Genomic DNA, 23576 nt, shown 5'->3' with positions numbered 1-23576 from the left:
TCACTGAATTGAATTCATTTCGAAAAAAATTTAATACAGTTTTCCCTGGCGTCCACTAATTAGTGGGAGATAAACAAATTCTCTGTTTGAGTCGACGGAACTCGACAGAAAATGTTTGTTCAGTCGCAGCGGATTTATGAGCATTCATATTTCACCTACATGTATTCTTTTGCATACTCAAATGCATTCTTCGTATCTCATCCATGTAGAAATAAATAATAACTAATAATTGCTTTAAAACCAAAAAAACTAAATGAAGCTAAAAATTTTTCAGTTCAGCTACAATGAGATAAATTCCCATTAACTCCACTTGATTATATATGTATTTTCTGTTTTTCATTAAGTTATCGGTCATCTTCGTCCCTTGGACAATGTTATCAAATATTTAATTATTATTTTTCGGTTGACTGAAGAAGGAAATTTAAGAAACATTCAAAAGACCAAATGCGCTAACAGTGCGGTGCTATACATATTTACTAGTGGTCATTATACTCCGGCAATCCTGACTATGCTTGTATTTGGTCATTTTTTATTCAGTTTGTAGAACTGAAGAGGAGATTTAATATAACCACATTTAAATAATTGAATAACTATGTAAAATTTGAATTACTGTTCCTCAGTGCCAATTCTGTCTTGAGGAAAATAATGTATCTGATGTTATGATTTAGTTGCCTAAATAAAATAGGTATTTTATGCTCAACAACATAGTACACCACTTCGGTACCCTTTATTATTTTGGCAAAATTAAATATTGGTTTGGAGAACATATAGCTTTGAATAACTAACATTTATATCGCTCAACAAGTTAGGGGGTCTTAATGATATTAGTCTGATCACATTATCTCATAACAGCACGACATGCAAGATTAAATTAAATCATGTTATGTTATATGTATATAACCAAGTTTAACAGTATTACCTGAAGCTCGATTTCTATCTTTGTGTCTGATCGCCTACCATGGCTATCGAGCTAAATAAAACACCACTTCAGTAATAGAGGCAAAGCACGCAGCATAAACTGTCAAAAGTCATCAACACTAGCTGCTTTTCGGTCATGTTCATACCTTAAGTCAACAGATATGAAAAATTTCTAGCTTTCATCATGGGCACAAGACCCGGTGCCACAGCCCGTTTTACCCCTAGTCCGGAGTTCCGGGGAGAGGGGTGGTACTTGGGCTACTATGAGATTCAGAGCCTTTGTTTGTTCAGATGCTTCTCCGGAATAACTTTTTATCTGTGCATTTAACAATGATATTACTGAGCCATAGTATACTTTACATCGCTACCTAATTTTCGGCAGCATTTTTTATCACTTATATTAGAAAAAAGTATATTCATATGAGTGAAATAAAGCAAACGAAGCCAGTGGCAGAACACTCTAATGTATGGGTTCAAAGTTATACGCGTTATAAACATATGACGTCAATGATGACAAACAGCTGTCTCAAATTCTGAATGAATATTCATATCTTGTTAAAGTTTCATGAATGGTGGCTATGATAAGTGATTGTCCCCGTAGTTGCAGGACAGCTTTTGTGATTTTCTTGCACAATTGTTTTGAATTGAGGAGGCCCGTGTCAAACCTATCGTAACCTTAAACAGGTAAATGAATGATAGGGCAATTTTGTGAGTAAGTAGTACACCCGGGAGTCATTTGTTGACTTCCATAAGGTGCAGAAAGATAATTATATATGCTCTGTAAAGCAATAATTATTGATTTCCTATTAAAATATAACTTGTGGAACAACAGTAAAACTTGCTTTGTCACCCCCCCCCCCCCCACTATGACATGGGTTTCTGGGTTTATAATACATCATTGAATGACCTCTATAGGTCCCAGTGCTTGGCTTGAAGTCGAAATTCTATAATCCAATCTAATCCTATGCAATTTTCTATTTATTACAATGGCCGTCACTGTCATATTAGGAAAAATATCAAAGTAGTTGCGACGAATGCCAAAGTTGTCTTCACTTTGTTAGTTGAATTTTAATTATATAATTTTTCAATGGAAAAATCAGTGATAGAAAGTAATTTTTCGAGTTACTTGTGGAAACCCTTCCCTTCAAGGATACTAGCACTCCACCTTATGGCATAAACCACTACTACAAAGTGTAAACATGGAGTATTGCCAGAGGTTGAGACTTTTTCACGAATAGTCGAGTATCCACAGAGAAGGAGAAAAATTAATGCCGTCATAAGTTACTTCATTACATCTTCGAAAGAATTTCCTCTGAGTTTGCTGGCGATGTCTACAAGACGTTCCTCTTATAATTACCAGAATTATGCAATTTTCCTAATACAGAATACAGTATAAAAAAAAATTAGGTAGGGATGTAAGATACACTGTGACAAAGTGTCGTCTTTGACAAGTTCGTTGATGAAGTCTTATCCCGAAAAAACACCGGGACACCGGCTGTGAATCTCATAGTAGTCCACATTTCCCCCGAGAGAATTACTGCACTGGTATATATTCCCTCCCTTCAGTCTAGAATTGGTCCCCCTGAATATTACAATGAAATAAGAAAGAGGAGCAATTTAAAGATACTTTATTGATTTAAAAAAATATCTATGCTGTGATTTTGAATACAAGTCTATAACTTTATCTAGATACAAGTTTTTCTTTGACAATATATCTGCACTTATCTAAATACAAGAAGTTCATAACTATATATGAAATTTTTACTACTCCTTTTCCACTAAACAACTGGACTTATACAAACTCAAGACCCAATAGCATGAACCTCTCTTATTTTTAGTACACTTTGCACTAAAAAAAAAAACCGGCATCTTCATCAAAGTAATCATCTCAAATCCTGTAAGACATGTTTAATGGATAAAATTTTTCCAGTCACATTTTCTGGTCTGCATTCAATCACATCTTCAGATAGTTTCTGATAACAGCACATTACTGTCGATTCTATTACCACTGTCGATTCTATTACATCTTGTACTCAGACAAAATTACAGTCATCTCTGACACCACTCAACATGCATCATTTTCATCAGCAGTATTATATATCTTCAAATATACAGAATGATAGTGTTTTTAGTGTCTTTCGTAGACATTTGGTCTTCCAAGCATGGTGAAACCGCTCAGTTTCCTCTTCGGTATGGTGACATTTATATATATAGATATATATATATAATATACTATATAATATGATATATATATATATATATATATATATATATATATATATATATGTATCTATATATATATATATATATATATATATATATATATATATATATATGTATATATATATATATATATATAGTATATATATATATATATATATATATATATATATATATATATATATACAAAATATATATATATATATATAATATACTATATAATTATATATAGTATATATATTATATATATATATATTCATATAAGGTGAAACGGATATGGGTTCCAGGAAATGGAAGGTTCATGGACTGTGAACATCTGGTATAGTTTCAGAGGATATTAGAATATATCAAGTGTTTTAATATAAAGTGACAAAGTATTTGTTGGTAATTCTGGTTACTTATCCGGACATAGGTATGACAGATATAGAATATATTGAGTGTTTTAATATAAAGTGACAAAGTATTTGTTAGTAAATTCTGATCATACTTTCTGCTATTGAACACCTAAGTACTTCGTCATAATTTTAGGTTACTTATCCTGACATAGGTATGACAGGTATTGAATAAAGCTTACACTGTCAATCACTGGTGCACATATACCTGAGGTTTAGAAAAGGGGGTCTCTTTCGACAGGTGGTTTAACAGAAAACGTTGCGTGGATTCATACAGATGCAATGAGTTCTTATGAAGCTCTAATTTTCATTCCATATTATATGTCTGCTTCGTTTCTGGAAAAGTCAAGACGATGTCGACAGGCGCATGGCTGAATATTTCTCGTAGTTCATTGAGAATGGAATCTCAAGTAAATACCCATTCCGTTTGCGATGAGTCCCTAACAAATATTATTATATTATCAATCCCATTATTCTATGCAGTTAATTTTTGTTTTTGACTTCGTGTAATTATTGCTTTAGCTTATTTGCGAACAAGAATTTTACTTTATTTTGCCTTTTTTTTTATTCTATAGTTACCCACTTATTTCATCCTATTGTTAGAGTTCCAGGCTGACGTTCTTTTAAAAAAAAAACTTGAACAAGAAATATCTAAATCGATAAAGAGGTTTAGTTTATTTTCTTTTATATTTTATCTTGAACGTTTTCTTATCTTAATGAAATGTTCTATAATCAATGTCGTCCTCATTGTATGACCATGGCAGAGTATACCAAAATAGAAAAAAAATAATGTGTACATGAGTTATTATCGTCATTTATGCTTTTATTATGCACCCCATAACTAAAGCAGAGAGAAGTGAGAATGATGTAAAGTGGATGTATAATAATAACTTACCCAGAGCGTGGTAAAAGGTGCGCTCAGTATCTTGGAAGCATATTTAGCAGACATCATAAACCAAGACAGGAATTGCTTTCTATGTCATGAAAACTGGAGGGACCATTTTAGCGGACGTTGCTTATAACCTTCTAAAAGGAAGTGCACTAATATTCTTTTACAGGTCGGTCAGACACGATTGGTAATAGCCATTATTTTCATTATTTCTAGTGTTTAGCTTGAATCTATTTTGGTCTGATTACATACATTCCAAATTCAGTATTTCCTAGTTAACATAAATTTAATTTTTTTTTATAGAATATCCTGTAAAATCGATTAGGTCAAGTTCTATCAATCCCAATATATAATCTCCTACAGCATCGACAGAAATGAGATAATTCATGATAGTTCTTTTCGTAAAATTCAGCTAGTTATATTTATGATATAACTAGCTGAATTTTACGAAATCAGATACCTACCAAATATCATGACGTTTACTTTGACATAGTACAGATATGTCGGCGACATAATATGCCTGTGACCACGGGTTCGCGACCCCTTGGAATTTTTAGAGCTTTTGAATGGTCTTGTTCCATCCAAAAAGTTCAAATTGGAATTAGAACAGAATAAAACCCTACCACTTCTTGACACAGTCGTTATGAGAACTGGCAACGATTTTAAATTAAAATTACACCGAAAACCAACAGGAGTGAATGCTTTCATTCATAAGTTTTCCAGCCATCACCCCAAAATAAAACGGTCAGTCTTCTCAGGGATGGTTTTTACGAGCATACAGAATTTGTTCTCCTGGATTTTTATTAGAGGAAATTCAGGATATATATGAAATTACCGGAGACTTATATTACACCCAAGGTATTTTATTGATAGTTGCCTACAATGTGCCAAAAAACCATTTTATGGTCACGAAAGATGAAGTAATTTTGAAACTGAAAATATTCTAGTTTTGCCATACTGTTGTAAATTTTTATCGATTGTACGTAGCTTGAAATATCTGAAAATGAATGTTGTTTTTAGTGATAATTTGTCTGTCAAGAATTCATTGTTGTGTAATAAATCAGTAATGCCAGCAGTAGGGGTGAACACCATTAATTGCTCAACTTGTAATTCACCTCTTATTGGGCAATCTGGTAAGGAACTAAGTAAGAGAGTTATGCAGCATAAATATAATGTATATTTTACATACAGTTCAAGTGTCATCTTTCGAACACTGTATACTGGAATTCGGATGAGTATATTTTAGAAGTTCTCCAATGCATGACACATTGTTAGTAGAAGGATGTCTCATTAGTTCTTTTAAAAACGTGAATTTGAGCAATGGTCTCTTTAAATGGACGAATTGTTGAAAATCTAAATCTTAATGACTGAAAAGTTAAACGAGTTGTTAGATATTTTACAAACAGATAGTTTTGTAAAGTGATTTGTAGTAACTTATATATTTCTGCTAAGTATGTTTTTATAACAATGTTTATTTACATATATAAGAAATTTGTTCAATTGTTTTATTGCTATCTGCAACCTCATATTACTTTCCTGTATAAGTTGTTTTCTCAAAATTGTTTAACACCCTGAAGATGACTTTGAAATAAAAGTTGAAAGTCTTGGTACCTCCTCCTTCATTTTCACGTAAGGATAGCTTATATACACAGACCCACACACATATAACAACGTAGAAACCAGAAAACATTGGAAGTCAAATTACGTTTCTCCTCCTCAATATACAAAGTTCTGCCCTTATATGTTTCTTTGAATAGAGTATGTACCTTCTGGAAGCCATAGCAGAGAATAATATCTTCAATAACTCAATTTTTGTATCATAAACATCTCATCCGTTATTCTAACTGCTCAACACAATGGATCACTCTGCTTTTCAATACCCTATTCGACAGTTGACTGCAGTCCTCTTTAAATTCTGGAATTAACGCTAATAACTCTGTTATAGTACCATTCATAAAACATGTATGGATTTGCCTTAGTGGCCTCATGAAATATTCACAAACCAGGCAGTTGATTGCACTAATAGAGAACAGGGAAAGATCAATGTTAGCGGTTACTCCTAGACACCATCTTAACTATCAGGGAAAAGGACAAGGAAGGCTGGATGATCGAACATGCCCTTGAAAAGTTACTGATCCTGAGATGTTCCTAACAACCTTGAATGTCTTCAACCTTTACATATAATAGCAATAAAGTTTGATAGTAATGTAAAACTTTAATGTACTTTTTATTTTTGTTATCATTTCACTATACTCAACACTTAATCTTATGATATACAGTAGGTTCCAGTGATGATATTTTTAGGTAATAACTATTATTGTACAGTAAATACGAAGTGTATCGAAACAAGTATAGAAATATACTACTGAAAGTACTTACTAATCTAAGGAACTGGAATGAACGAATGGATAAAGCTTATTCATCTATGTCCAAGAGAGGTAATATAATGTATTCCATTATACACAGTATTTCAACAACTAACAAAACCCATTTCTACAGATAACGAACAGCAACTACAGCAAGGGAAACAAATATATTTTGCAGTATCAGAGGCTCACACGATCTCGTTGCTCGCGTCTGTTATCTCAGTAAATTACCAGGGAGAGGTGATCCTGAAGGGTAATTTCGTTGGGCGGTTTCGTGGAGATTTGTATTATATGCAGTGGACGAAAGTCCAGCAGATCAAGGGTTTCGTATTTACAAAATCCAATTGAGAGAGAGGGAGAGAGAGAGAGAGAGAGAGAGAGAGAGAGAGAGAGAGAGAGAGAGTTTTCGTGATATAAATCGGGCATAATTCTATTTTAGTTTCAATTTCTGATACCCGCAACGTTCTCTTATGACAAAGGCGTAGCTTCTTACTTGAACCGGAAGCAGAATAAGGAGGGAAAACTATAATGAATTCGCGGATCTCGAGTCTCATTACGTGAAGCGCATTAAGAGGGAAACTCTCACATTTTAGCGAAACATGAGACGTTTCGTAGCATCTTTTGATCTCGAGGATTAATCCTGTCAAGGTATGAGAGGACACCCGCTCTGTTTATTGACACAATAACTAGATAATGTTACACAGAGATGTAGCAAGGATTAGAATGACGTAATGTAAAGACTCAACTATTCCTTTGTTTTCTCTAACAGATGTTCATTCTAGATTTATTAGTAAAGATGTGAATGTTACCGTCATTTTTCTATTTATTGGTTTATTGGGCTACTACCTTACCAGATAGCAAATTATTTATTTAAAGAAGGACACACTGCTAAGGGATTCAAGGCCGATGAAACACTGTTTTTCGGCAACACCTTTTTATTAAAACATCGGATAAAGGTGAAAGTTGGCAAGTGTATGTTTTATAACCCTACCTAATTTTTGCAAGTATTATTTAGAACCAAGTTTAATAATTCTGGTACTTATCAAAGTAAAAGTGAGTTTCCTATGCCAGAGTCATCAAAATCGTAAGTTATGTATTTGAACACAATATTGACGTTAACCTATGACGTCATTAGGCTCCACCCACACTGAAGGAAGAGAAGTTTACATAAAAGGAGAACAACTCTTCACTGTGATATTAATACCCGTCCTAGGCTTCAGCGATGTCAATGATGGTGAGGAGAATTTGTCTTTTCATTATCATTCTCAATAATTTTATTAATAATATTATTATTTTGGTCTATCACAATCATCCCATTCGACTGGGTGGTTTTTATAGTGTGGTGTTCCGAGTTGCATTCTGCATCCTTAGGAGCCCATCAGTTTCCTCACTATGTGCAGTTTCTATGAGCACATTCTTCTGCACGAGTCCCGGAGCTACTGCGGCATCTAGTTTCTCCAGGTTCCTTTTCAGGGATCTTGGGATCGTGCCTAGTGTTCCTATGATTATGGGTATTTCCCTTGACATATCCCATATCCTTATTTCTATTTTCATGTCTTGATACCTATCAATCTTTTCTCTCTCTTTCTCTTCTACTCTGGTGTCCCATGGTATTGCAACATCCATGAGTGGCACTCTCTTCTTGATTTTATAAATCAACGTCATGTCTGGTCAATTTGCACGCATCACCCTATATGTTCTGATACCATAGTCCCAGAGAATCTTTGCTTGATCGTTTTCTATCACTCCCTCAGGTTGGTGTTTGTACTACTTGTTACTGCAAGGTAGCTGGTGTTTCCTGGCCTAGAATCTTCCTGAAAACATTAAACACAGTTTCAACTGAATAATTTTGTTAGCAGAGAGAGAATGAGCCACCTGCAATATAGAACTCTATCGAACTTATAACAGCCTTTTTCTCCCAAAAGAAGCTAATAGCAGAACGTTAAACCAACCTTCTCTTATTCTCCATACATTACAGTTATCCTTCAGATAATTTCTGATCATTAGGAATAAACAGGTATAGAAATAAGGGCTTATGTCCCCTCTTCATTCTCTCTCACACCGATTATTTCACATCTTGCTTTATATTATGAATCGAGTGAATCATTCGTCTCAACAGATGCAACACTTTTTTACTTGATGTAAATTCAGGACCTTATGGCTTTCTTTAAGATTAGTTGGCTTAACACTCTTAGATGCATTTCAACTTTTGAAAGTTTAGCTGCTGCTCGTGGTAGAATGTAAATTCGTTTCTGGAAAAGATGGGCTATAGAATCTTCTTGTATTCTTCAAAAATGATCATGAATTAATATCATTAGAGGTTTACAATCAGAATTTCAGTACATTATAACTGTTGCAACATGGAACAGAATGAATCACTTGCAATGGAAGGTTCAAAACATGCAAAATCCATAAAGTGTTTTTTTTGGTGATTTCCTTTTATAGTGAATTAAAGCAGATACTAAGCAAGGTTTTCTGTACTTGTTTATTTCTTAAGGCAAATATGAAAAAATTCTGATTCTAGAAACCATGGTGTACTTTTCCACATCTCAGTATATAATAGCCTTTATTTTCTTGTTTGTAATGTAGTTTGTCGAAAAACCTAATAATCAGGTTTTCTGTAGCTAATAAAAAGGATGATTGAATGACAATAAAAGAAATTAGTTCTTTTGATGAAGGCACCAGGCAAAATACGCATGAAAGTTGTTCATATCCCATGTTCGTTGATTTTTAGCAAACAAAGTGACATATCAGTTGTATATTATGACAGATATGATTTCATGATAATTGCTCCGAAATAACAACCCCAGATACATTAGAGCGGGAGTAATGACACAAGTGATAATAATACAGTTTTGTTATTACACGTATCTTTTGTGCTCATGAATATTAATCCAAAGTAATAACATGGAATTCACTATACCTTGGGAATAATACGCAAAGGGAATTATAATTGGCAAGTGTTTCTGCCCCTTGGCAGGATTATTTTAGTTACGTTAAACATTCTTCTTTTAAATTACCACATTGCTGTAAGTTCTTCCTGGGGTATAGTGAACTCGATATTAAGTGATTTATGAGGTTTACTATTTGCAAATCATAATTGCATGTCTCTCGAAGAGACGCTGACAATGATGTATTCCACGCACGATTACATCGCTGTTTTAAGATTACATCGGTTACTGTTTTAAGAAACAGTAACCGAGAGAAAAATTTTAAACTCGAAAAATATACCTTTTAAAAGGCCTGAATTTAATGATCTAGTAACTGGGTTCCTTAATATGTAAACAACTTCTCTTGTCTTACGACTTTTCTTCTCTGAGTCAGATAGAAAAGGAGAATCGTAAAGATTCTCGAAAGCTTTCTGAAGATTTATATTTATAAAATATATCTGCAATTACGCAACTGCAGATTTGTTTCTCCATCAGCATTAGTAGTAATTTTTTAGTGTTATTTCCCTAGGTACCTGAATTTTATAGGCATAACATTTCTCCTGTTGTATAATAATTCTGAATACGTATAAACCTCCGTTAGCGACAGGCTAAAAAAGTTTGGGAGTCTTCAAGAAAAGAACCTTAAAATGCATTGCCTGTCCTGAAAGACGAAGGAAATTTATCGTCAACTTAAGAGCAGATCCTCTTACTACTTCTTGAAGGCTTGGAAGAGTGGAGAGAGAGAGAGAGAGAGAGAGAGAGAGAGAGAGAGAGAGAGAGAGAGAGAGAGAGAGAGATTTCATCATCAGGCTCTTGAATCGATGGTCTTAACATGTGTTACCTTCTCTGCCTTCCTTCCTCTGAGAGAGGAGACTCGCCCTTTAACCAGAAGAGTACTGTCTTGGAACTGATAAATACATTTGTAATCAGCATTCTCTTAATCAAATCCCACACAGATCAGACAATTTTTTTCAGGTACGTATCATACTTTCCTTGTGAGCTGGAGATAAGTTGTTTCAGGGAACACAGGTATACGTATGGAGTAAAGAGCAACCAATACTTTGCTTACCAAGTCACGCATGAATAAAGACATCTCGTCTTTACGATGTATATATAGTAGAGCACTGTGTGGAAGCGACCTTAAACCTTTAAATCTTATAATATATATATATATATATATATATATTATATATATATATATATATATATATATATATATATATATATATATTATATATATATATATATATATATTATATATATATATATATATATATATATATATATATATATATATATATATATATATATATATATATATATATATATATATATATATATAATATATATATATGTATTACATATATATCAGATGACTAATACCATACTGGTTAGAGCAGAAAGTTTAGAGGCGATGCGAGCGAAGCTGGATTCCGTTGGTTAATGAGAGTCAGGAATAACAGAATCAATGTTAAGAAAAATGATGATAGAATGAACGTATTTGAATAGGTGACAGCAAACTACCAGGAAGGAGTTTTAAGTGCCTGTGAAACCTAGTTTGAAACCTAACAATAAATCGTATAGTCAACTTTCCGTATGGATACGACAACAATGGATGTTGAACTAGCTGTAAAGAAAAAGACTGAAGTTGTTGAGAGAAAGTGGTTGTGTAGTATGTCTGTAGTAATAACAAACCAGAAGATGGGATGGTAAAAATGGCAAAAGTTTTGGGGGAACAGACGACGCAGGATGGTGAACATAGCTAATCATTTAGAATTTTAGGGGAGAAAAGAAGAGAAATGCATAGAAAGTATTCAGTAGATGGAACAGATGTATATTGTAAAGGAAAGGCTTGAATCAAAAACAAAATAGAAACGTATGGTGTTCTGTGAGCTCGCCATTTCAAGTGACGTTGATGAACTTATGTGTGGACTTATGAAGCAGCTCAACATTTGGAAATTGTCTGCATAGAGAGTTAATGTTCAGTTACAGTGGCCAAATCAACGCTTGCTCTATTTTGAAAATTCAGCGATTATGACGCTGAATACATACCCTGAATACTTGTTGGAATTCCAAGTCAAATCTCTTTTCGTATTGTGTAACACGTAATAAGCGTGACTTAAATTCAGGCTATTCATGAAGACGAATGGTGTTACTGATTCTTTAGTATTTGAAACCATCCGAAAGTTTTTAGATATTTCTGAGCGAATCAAATGTTCAAGAATTTTCCCAAGCGCCAATAGACTCAGACTCTATATTTTTTTTTTCATTGAGAGAGGATAGACTTTCCTCTAATTAAGTTCGATTCAAATGTTACATTGGTTTTGGGTGCTTTCTGGGCCATCTGTAAGGCTAAATGCGTTCATTTCTTTAATAGGGAAAAGCACAAATTATATGGTTTCGGAAAGATAAATACCTTCTTTTACGAATACCTGTCAGATTTGAAGAAAATTGGTTTTTTTTCCGAGGATGACAAGGCATTTAGAAGCGAGAAAGGTTCTTTGTAATAATTTCGCATATATATATATATATATATATATATATATATATATATATATATATATATATTATATATATATATATATATATATATATATATATATATATATATATATATATATAATATATATATATATATATATATATATATATATATATATATATATACATATATATATACACACACACACACATATATATATATATATATATATATATATATATATATATATATATATATATATATATATATATATATATATATAATATATATAATATTATTTCCTGCATTCCGTTTTCACTTCATTCTTTTTCATTTATGCTTCTGTTTTGATTTGGCCTTGCTGTATTTAGTTAGACATTTCTCTCACAGATCTTCCTCTATGATTTGATCTAATTCGTCCCATTCCTTCACCGACAGGACCCTTCGTCTTGTAAGCTTAACAGAAAGCTTTTCTATTATCTTTCACTTATCGTTATAATAAGCTTTCTTGAAACAAAAACAGGCTTAACTACGCGCTCAGGCAGTGTGTAAATTTTCATAATACAGTTTAATGATTTTAATAAACATGTTTATGGTAACGAGGAAGAATGCGAGGGACAAGGTAACTGGTAAAAATAGAGGGAGAAAAGTGACCAGGCAATCAAAGAAGAATAAAACGTTGCTATACAGAGAAGGTAATGCAGAGAGAGAGAGAGGAGAGAGGAGAGAGAGAGAGAGACGAGAGAGACGAAGAGATTGAGCGAGAGAGAGAGAGAGAGAGAGAGAGAGAGAGAGTTCAATAAACAAGTAGATCATAGAATAAAAGATACAAAAATGAGAAATACTGTTTGAAATTAATGGAGTCCATGATAAATGGAACAAGTAATCAGACCATTTGTTGAAAAATGAGGTATCCCGTCTTCAGCAAGTTTGTCAAAATGTTACTCAAAATCAATTTTTCCCTAATTTATATGAAGGTCTCTTGTAGATCTTCCATGGTTAACCTTGCATATTTTCCAGTATCAAAGATAAAGTTACAGGCCAGAATTTTACATTTTTATTTTAGATCCCGATCTCAGAGATCTTGATAATTAGAAGTATATTGTCTGTAGGATTTCGATGAAAAAGGCATGGTAATTCTAATGGAGGAAATGGCAGCTAGCTGGGAAGGACACCCTCTTCTGTATGATGATATCGCTTTGTAATGATTCCTTCAAAAAGCTGGTAGTCTTACAGGCAGAGAGGGAGACGGAATGGATTGTGGTAACTACAGGGAAATTAAACCAACAGAGCATGGACTGAAAGTTTTGGATTAGATACTGCATGAAAGATTAAGAGAGATTGTAAAGATTGGGAAACAGTAGTATGGATTCATGAGAGGAAGAGGGACGATGAATAAGTCAGCTACAGGGAAAGAGGCTAGAGGGAAACCAGGAGCTCTATTGTGCATTTATAGACCTAGAGTAAGCATACAATAGAATCCCAAGAGAAGTGATGTTTTGGTGTTTGAGGAAGAGGAAAGTCCCAGAAAAGTTGGTTAGGCTGGTTGAAATGATACACCAAAGAACAAGCACAAAAGTGATAACAACAGTTGGGGAAACAGAAAGCTTTGAAGCTACTGTTAGATTACACAAGGGGTCAGCATTAAGATAATTTTTTTTGTGCTGGTCATGGATGTGTTCTGTGAAGAGATGAGGAGTGAAGAGTTGGAGGAGTTGTTATGCGCTGATGATTTGATGATTACTTCTGAAAATGAGGAGGACCTACAGGAAAGGATTGGAGAGTGGCAGGAGTCTTAAAGAGGGGTGGATTAAAGGTGGGAAGATAGAGACAGAAAAGTAATAATAGAAAGAAGAGGCTCGATGATAAAGCAGGTGGAAAAGTAAATAATTAGGATCTACTTTAAGCGAAGAGGGAGGATGTGAGGCTGAAGTTGACAGTAGCTTAAAAGCTGCATGGGGGAAGTGGAAAGAGGTAGCTGGAGTAGTATGTGATAAGAAAATGCCAATTAAGTTGAAAGTCAATTTCCATGACCAGTGTAAATGTATGGATCAAAAATATGGGCTCTAAGAAGAAAAGAGGAAGTAAAGCTTGAGAGGACAGGGATGAGAATGCTGAGGTGGATTATGGGAATATCGCTGCTTACGAGATTGGAAAATGATTAAATAAGAAGAAGGGCAGGCAGAGGTGATAAGAGTCACGATTAATATGGTATGGGTATGTGTTGAGTAAAGAATGACAAGGAAGGAGTGAAGAGAACTTGGGAGGAACATGTTATAAGGAGCAGATTGAGAGTGAAACAGAGAATTATATATTGAAATAAAGTGAAGCAAGATATGGAGAGAAAAGGTTTGGTGGAGGATCATGCCTTTGACAAAAGGTAGTATAGAAGGCACATCATGCAACCGACCCCTTAATGTTCGTTGGTTAAGAGTCACCAGCAGAAGAATTGTTCAGAATAACTTCGTCATCAACATGGTCCATATTTTGTGTATGATAAGGTAAACCGAAGACCGCATTAATTGAAGACAAACTGTAAAGGTGAAATCACACCTGTGAGTCTTGTAACAGTATCATTGCTTTTCTGACCCAAATTTTCCTAAATGGTTCTGCTTCATTAAACAATCCTCACAGTATTATTTACAAGAATTCTGGCGCCAAATTAGCATTTCAATGTTATGATGACGTATCTTCGCCAGAGAGACGATATTTTTGGATTGCAACATGTTTATATCTTCAATGGCAAATATTCCTGCTCTTACTAAGAACGCTTTTTTTCCATCTTCATTTTTGATATTTTGATATTACTAAAATTACGAGAAAGGTAGAGGCTTAGGATTTCACATTTTCTCCAATGAAAATTATGTTTAGCAACATAATACGGGAGAATCTTTCTTTAACCATTTGTGAGAAAGCGAATTCATCTCGTGGTGTTTCCATTTCCAAGAACATTTTGTCAATAAAGAACTGAACTGGCCCTCCTCTGTTCCTGAAATGATCAGCACAGACAGCATTTTTTCTTCTGCTTAACACTTTTAGTCTTTACTGGAAAGGCGTGTTACTCTTTTTCAAGTTTACTGCAACTACTGAAAATTAATGAGGAATAACGTTCACTAAACAATTAAGTCAGAGTTATAATGCCCTGATACAGTCTTGGGTACCAATATTCTGCTGTAAAAATATTTATTTGATATTTTCAGGAGGCAACTGAAATTGTGGTGTTCCCACCGATAATGTTATGACCTCTTTTCTTGCATTTTATTTATAAACTGACTCTAGAACAATAATTCTTGTTTCTTAACCTGATTAAATTTATACTTATAATGAATCTTCATTGCTTATGAAAAAATCTATGCAAAGCGAAATTATGTTTTATCTTTATAAATTTTTTTTTATGAGCAGGTTGTTACTTTATGTTACTTAAGTATGTGCATGAAGATTTTCGTCAAAGCAAGCATATCCTAATATGCAAGATAGAACTGGTGGCCAAATATAAAGGATAACAAAACAATTATGTCGTTTGTTCCTTGGTAAGAGCTCAGACATTCACAGGCAAATTCCCTAAACCAAAATTATTTCATATTTCTCTGAAATACTCACACAACGATGATTTCCATAGAAGGCTAAGATGTTATCATGACATTACATAGGAAGATACCGAGTGTTAATCCTGTTGTAATAGTCATTGTACTTCCTATAAAGTTTATAATTTTCATACAAGATACAGGTGAATTACACTCCTAATAAGTTTTAAGCTTATTGCTTTAGAAACCTGGATGCGCCTTTTTATAATGACGTTTATGATGAGGTTATTAGCGAAGTCACTGAGAGAGTGGGTGGTACCCTGGCTAATAGTGCATTACAAGCGGCCTCATATTGGCAATCCTCTCTCTCTCTCTCTCTCTCTCCTCTCTCTCTCTCGTCTCTCTCTCTCTCATCGTCTTCTCTCTTCTCTCTCTCTGTGTGTGTGTGTGTGTGTGGTAGCAAATGAAATTGAATCGGAAAAATATCAGAATTGTTAAAAGGAGACATTCCGCAATGGTAATCAGCTATCCTCTGGAGGGCCAGAATAACAAATCATTTTGCTCCAAGTTCTTTCAGGAGACAAATAATTTAGCAGCATAGTTTAAATTATAAGTATCCCTAAATAAATGACGAGAGCTTGAAGAATGCTACTATTGAATTAGTGAGTTTAGCACGTTTTCTGTTCCTTTTAGCTAAATGGAATTTATTACTGAAATGTATAAAATATCAGATACAATTAACGTGTTTTAAAAATACATGATTATATTTTTTACGCTCAAAGACATAAGTTATCGTGACAGTGGGCTTTCACCTTACAGTAATTATGATTATTATTTATTTATTCATTTATTTTAGTCTATCACAGTCCTCTAATTCGAATGGGTGGTATTTATTGTGTGGGGTTTCGGATTGCATCCTGCCTCCATAGGAGTCCATCACTTTTCTTACTATGTGCGCTGTTTCTAGGAGCACACTTTTCTGCATGAATCCTGGTTATTATTATTATTGTTATTATTATTATTATTATTATTATTATTATTATTATTATTATTATTATTATTATTATTATTATTATTAGATTTCAAAATATAGTATGAAAGTATCCCAATTCTTTCTGATAAGCTGACGCAGTTCATTAAACCCGGACCCATTTTTATACTTTTTCTCGGGAATCTGCAAATAGATTTCATTTGCAAATTACATAAAAAATGGTTTGAAACTAACTAAACCAGAAGTTAATACCTATTTACAGATGGAGGATATTCAGGCAGCAAACCTGTTTAAAATGAAAGGGTTTGTAAGCAGACGCAAATTTTTATACAGGGAATGAAAATTAGGCAATTATTGCAATACATTAAGCAAACAGTCAAACAGTACAAAAAATATCATGAGGTAATCATTGTGACAAGACGTTCATGTTACACACAAAATCCATTAACCTTTTCAATCACTAAGTCTTTGTGAGCCGTGTCTGGTTGCTTTGTTCGGTGCATGGAAATATGAACTGTGATTCCTGGGAATGCTGTAACTCACAGATTGGTCCCTTGTCCTACAACAAAATCTACATTTCATTAATTTTTCGTGTATTTTAACTATTACATAACAGTGTGATTCTCCAAACAAACAATTAAAAAAAGATAATAGGGAGAGGTTTTGGAATAATTTCTGTTCAAAACTGAACAAATGACTATATCCTGAGTATGAATAATAGAGAATATTTAAAAGTGAATTTTTGGAAAGATGTATATTATTAGTTTCCTTCCCTCCCAGAGATGTTAAAAATATCTTCCTGGGTGACTTCCTTTCTCGGGGGGATTGTAACTTTCATTTTCCCCAAAGAAGATAATGGTCTCGCCCCCCGGTATACCTCCTTTTTCATGAATTTCCATTCTTATTTTGCTTATAGATAAAATGTAATATTCAAGGTAATTTATTCCTAAAAGGACAGCTTCACACTCATCATAATTATATGGTTATGGGATATGATAAAAAAAAAACTTTGGTAATGAAGTGGAGTACATAATTTTATTCAAGAATAAACCTCCCTCTCTTGCGTAATAAAAAAAATAAAAAAAAATTTAAAGCCTAGTAGAGTTCTATCCGAGTCACGGAGCACACACCATAAAAGAATTATTTTATTTAAATAATCTGATTTCCATAATCATGTTACTGTTAGTGCATTTACCCACGAAAGCCAGACCAAAAGGCTTCTGAATTAAATTTTCGTGTACATAAATATGCAGGATTATTCAGTGATTAGGACTTAACATTATTCATCTTTAAAGTTTAATATGAATGTTGAAGACAAAGAAAATAATGTACTTTTATTGGTGGCTGAAATATAGTTAATGTCTTTAATTTTTATCTTTGAAACAGCCCTATTAGGAAGAAGCTGTGACATAAAGGCTGGATTCAGGCATAGGCTTTGATGAGAATTTCCTCAGAATAGAAACTGTGAACCATTGTTCATTTCATGTATCGTTCTTCGAAACGTACAAGTTTTGTGAAAAAGGTCGTTGATTTTCATTATATCAATCCATCTATCTGCTTAAATTCCACTGTATTATTATTATTCAATAAAATAAAAACATTCTTAACTTTTTTATTTATTTTTTATTTTTTTTTCCTTCTCTTTACTGCATATCCTTACTTCTTCAGCGCCTCGTGGAAGTAACATTCATAGAAATTTATTGAGGATGATATATTTTTCGGATTTTCATTTACGCTGCAAAAAAAGTACCCATTTTTTTTATGACCCTTCCATAGTAATAAATTTTTCTTGGTAATGGTGTGGCCGATTGCATATTTATGTCCATAATACACACGTAACATTTTTGTTTTTATCCCGGATTAATGTTTACATATGAATAGCTTACTGAGAGAGAGAGAGAGAGAGAGAGAGGAGAGAGAGAGACGAAGAGAGAGAGAGAGAGGAGAAGAGAGAGCCGAAGAATTCCAGTCTTTATCTGGCATTCCCAAGTTCATTAAGTTCAACGGATGTTAGGAAATAGGTGTAAAACAAAGAACTTGTCAAACATTAGGAGGCGACTATAAATCCACAGTTGATAATCCCTAATTCAGATCGCACCCTAATTAGAATCTTGCAAAAAGGTTTATGTTAAATCAAATATCGATAACCCTAACAGTAATATATGGCACTGTATACCTTGTGTTGTGTGGAGCTCTTGGCGAGGAAGATTCTGTACGTTTCTTCTATTAGCTCTTGAAAAATAATATTCATCGGTAAAAATAGCGTTCTCGGTAAATCGGGGAATATATGAAAAAACAATAATTGCGATTTTCTCAACAAAAGCAAAGGAGACCACCATATGTTACGTTCTCTAGGTTCGACAAAGAATAGGCTGTCTAGTGATAATAATTTTCTTTGTGCAATGTTCTTCATGTTATTAACGAAATAAAATGTGAAAAAATAACAGTTAGAAGGAGAGAGATAGTACGAAACAGATAAAAACAGATAAGTTGATAATTTGGTTTAATATCGAGAAAAACAACATTCTTTCGTTTTAAATTGTTGTATATTTTTAAAAAAATAAATGAATTGCATATTTTGTAGAATTCTCCAATCTAGCACATTTTAATCTGATAATCGTAAAGTTATTGGCTTTCGTGATTATTGATTTTTCAGTGTAGTCTACCATACTTTCTGTAACGGCTTTTATAACATTCAATGATTGGTTCTTGTGGAATGAAAATCATGACAGATATATATATTATAAATGACACTGGGAGCAGTGATCCCATCAAGGTATAAGATTATTGTTAATATTTTCCAGGGATTCCTGTTATCATACCCTTCGGTCACAGCTTTAGATCATCAGTATTGGGATTAAATTCTTGCTACGATCCAGAGAGTGAGTGGGTATGCCCCACGGGAATTGGTATTTCTATAAAGATCGCTCAAGTTTAAGACAGTGCAGATGGAGAGTGTATAATGTAGCAAAAAGAAATCATTGTTTAATTGCTTGCAACGTAATACCTTTGTAAAGGTCTGCCTTAGAGTTGCCTTTGGGAAACCTTTTACAGAATTTAATGTATCGATAATATCTGCAGCTAAGAGGTTACATGTGCAGAGTAAGTGGGAACAAACTCAACATTATTACTTTTTCTGTGTGGCTGATCTCCACAAGAACAGGTCTCAAAAATCTTTAAAGGCCAATGCTGGATAATCGTATGAAGCACTGGTTAAGACTACCAGTAAGTTCTTTGCCGTATCCATTCATCTTGTTAGTGACGTGAGTACGAAGAGTTGTCGGCTTTATTTCTTAAAAGCTAAGATGATTATATTTTAATTCCAATAAGCTTTTGTGTGATCCCCAGTCATATGTATATGCGTTCTTATCGTAAGTGTCAATGTTACTTTACTTTCTCTGGATCTCAGCAGTTACTCTCCATAAGATCTGTTGCTATCTACTAAACTTTAGTAAATGATAGAAGTACATTATAATTTCAGATACCAGTCCTTTATTCCACTGGTGCTCACCATACTGATATTATTATATGAGATCATATCAGAAATCACTTTCCTTTCTTATATTATAGTCAGTAGCTTGCGTTTACTATCTTTTCCTTTGAGTTGTAGAAGATGAGGAGGATTAGTAATGTCAATTTTCTGATTTTCTGTTTATGAAATCGGTTTAAATTTTTTATACATTTATACAATAATGGTTGGTATTCATGTATGCTATGAGAAATTGTGATTTTTTTCCTAACATCTTTCGATGCAAGAATAGAAAAGTTTATAATCTAAGCGATACTTCCATGATTATCTAAAGGAAATTAGCCCTACACAGACAGATCTTTAATTATTTTTTTATTCCAATTATTTAAAGAAAAATATATTCTTTTTTAGATTATTTCATAGAACATAAACATGCACTTTCAATAGCCTTGACTGCTCTTTAACGTAACTAGATAGTCTTCGAAACATTAACGCCTCACTGCTCTCTCACAGACCCAAGAAATCACATCCATGTAATACTTCCTCCTACAACAGTCTTCTATATATATATATATATATATATATATATATATATATATATATATATATATATATATATATATATATATATATATATATATATATATATATATGTATGTATATGTATATATATATAATATACTATATATATATATATATATATATATATATATATATATATATATATATATATATATATTATATATATATATTGTAAAGTGATAGCCCTCTTAGCAAGTCCCCTCAACCTTCAATCTTGCTTTTAAACATAACTGATAAACATAAAGATATTCACAGTATGAGAACAATGCATATACGCACATGCACATAAGCACACATGCACACGTGCTCGCATATATATATATATATATATATATATATATATATATATATATATATATAATATATATATATATATATATATATATATCACATATATGTGTGTGTGTGTGTGTGTGTGTTGTGTGTGCATGTGTGTATGTATTGTTCTCATACAGTAAATATCTTTAGGTTCTATTTTCTGGATGATGCCATGTTCCTCCTCTACATTTTAATCTGTTGTGTTCGATTTAATATTATGAATTTTCATGTTATTCAAAAGAGACTAAGTATCACCTTTTTTTCAAGTAAACATAGTCCAGAGGTCTACACTAGGCCTCTTATTCATTTAAAAGCGTTACCTTTTTATAGGCTACTTTTTGGGCGGGACCCGTGTTGGCATAAGGCATGTGTAATCTATACTATGGGTGAACATAAGTGATTTTACGTCTTTTATAGCCTCTCTGGTGGTGTCGTTTGCCTTTTGGTACTGAAAATGTGATAACCTGAAAAAAAAAAAAAATCACTGACAGGAAGCGAGCAGAAGCACTGCCAAACTAATTGAAAAAGAAACAACTCTCCTGCACACCTTTTCCAAGAGAAGTGAGAGGAATGCATTTTCTCATAAACTTGTGGTGTTGTCGCTCCAAGTCACCTAAATCCTGCAAGTGGAGAAAGTTCTTCCGGACTTTCAGCAATATATTTCAAAATACTCTGTCAAACTGCTGATTGTCTTTCGCTCCTTATTTTAAGATCTCTTTACATCAAGAAACTGTCGCCTTCCTTAAACAACCAAACTACCTCCACACCATTACATATTGCCTAACTGCCTACTACTCACATTCTCTCGCTCCCCCCCCCCCCCCCCCCCCCTCACACGCCTTTTTTTATTCCTCTAACATCGCCTTCTGACTATGCTGTTTTCCATCAATTAACGACCAAACCTCTTAACAGTAACTCTGGCAAAACGCTTTCTTTGTTTATTTTTTCCAATATTTATTTTATTTTTCCTTTTTGATCTGTTATTTTACTAGGTTATTCAGTGTTTTAATTTACTTTTAGCTTAAAGTCGCTATATAGTTTCTATTTTTCTTTTTTCTCAATGTCAAACTATATTTTTTTATAATTGTTAGGTTATTTTAGCATACTTTTTAATATTTGAAAAATTAATTCTATTTATAGCCCTGAAGATGGGAAAGGTTCCCCGAAACGTAGGTGTCAATAAGAATATGAAATTATCTCCAGTCTTATCGCTGTCCTCTTCATTATTAAATTTTAATTTCCTGTGCGTGACTGAAGTTTATAATTCCTGCCCCAAAAATGACAATTAACTCCCAAGAAAAATAGTGTTAGAAATTCAATTGCATATCTTCTTTCATGACATTATTTGTATTATGTTTCAGGCGACATTTAATTTCCTTATTCAGGATGAATCATTGTGAAAAAGACTCAGCTTTTATGTTTAACAATATTCATATATTACTAAATGATAGGATTCTTAAGGATTGAATTTATGTGAAAAAAGAGCTTTTTTGTTTTAATTTAGTTTTCATGGGCGCTGTTCATCATTTTCTAACTATTAGCGATATGGACAGTGTCTTCCTTACAAATTTCAAAGATTTCCCATTTCATCAGTAAACCAGTTTTTGTTCTTATTCGAACTCTCACTCATCTACAACATCAAGCACTGCTACACTGGGTATTTCATGTTACTAAAATTTTCTTAAACCAAATGAGGACTATGTTCCTCTCTCTCTCTCTTCTATTTTCATATACTAGTTCTGTTAATAGTTCCAGCCTCAAGACTCTCTGGTAATGATCACAGAAACAAATAAAATGCTGCTTAACCGCTGAGATCCGTAAGAATTGAGGTTCCAGAGGAAACGAAGCGCAGGTCAGAATGGATCCCCTTTGTGGTTAAACCAGGTCCAAAGTTGTGTTTTTCCGATGCTAAAAACTGAATACTGGTAGGTCATAAAGTGTTAGAGCCTTCAAAATAAAACTTTATGGAGAAAAAAAATTGAATTTAATTCTACTTTGAAGACTGTTATGGTGATCATTGAATTCACAAGAGTTTTCATTTGATCTGCTACTGTTGCTATGGTGGTAATTATACCACAATAAGTCTCTGATGTGTATTTTTGACATAGTTTTACGAGGCGAATTCAGTTTTATTAGATGTTTTCAGATAAAACATTTTACCTTTTATTTTCTTTTTGTTCATCTTCATGTGCCTTCTCCAAACTTCTATGAACTGGTTTCCCTATAGAGCTGGTCTGCTGGTATTTGCCTGCGTTGTGACATGCTGCTCATATGCCACAAGTTCGTGCCTCCCCCACGGTAACGATGAACCACTGGCTCTGTATTATGATCAGTTACTGCTGCGATGTGGGGTCTGCTGTGGGAGATTGAAACCAATATTCTATGGAAGCTTGAATTTCAAGTCAATGACCCCAGTGTTCTTGTACCATGTGAACAGGTTACATATAATAATAATAATAATAATAATAATAATAAAATAATAATAATAATAATAA

The sequence above is a fragment of the Macrobrachium nipponense genome, chromosome 36 (assembly GCF_015104395.2).
Source record: "Macrobrachium nipponense isolate FS-2020 chromosome 36, ASM1510439v2, whole genome shotgun sequence".
NCBI classification, from domain to species: Eukaryota; Metazoa; Arthropoda; class Malacostraca; order Decapoda; family Palaemonidae; genus Macrobrachium; species Macrobrachium nipponense.
The sequence above is the reverse complement of the archived record's forward strand: the minus strand, read 5'-3'. Positions refer to the sequence as shown.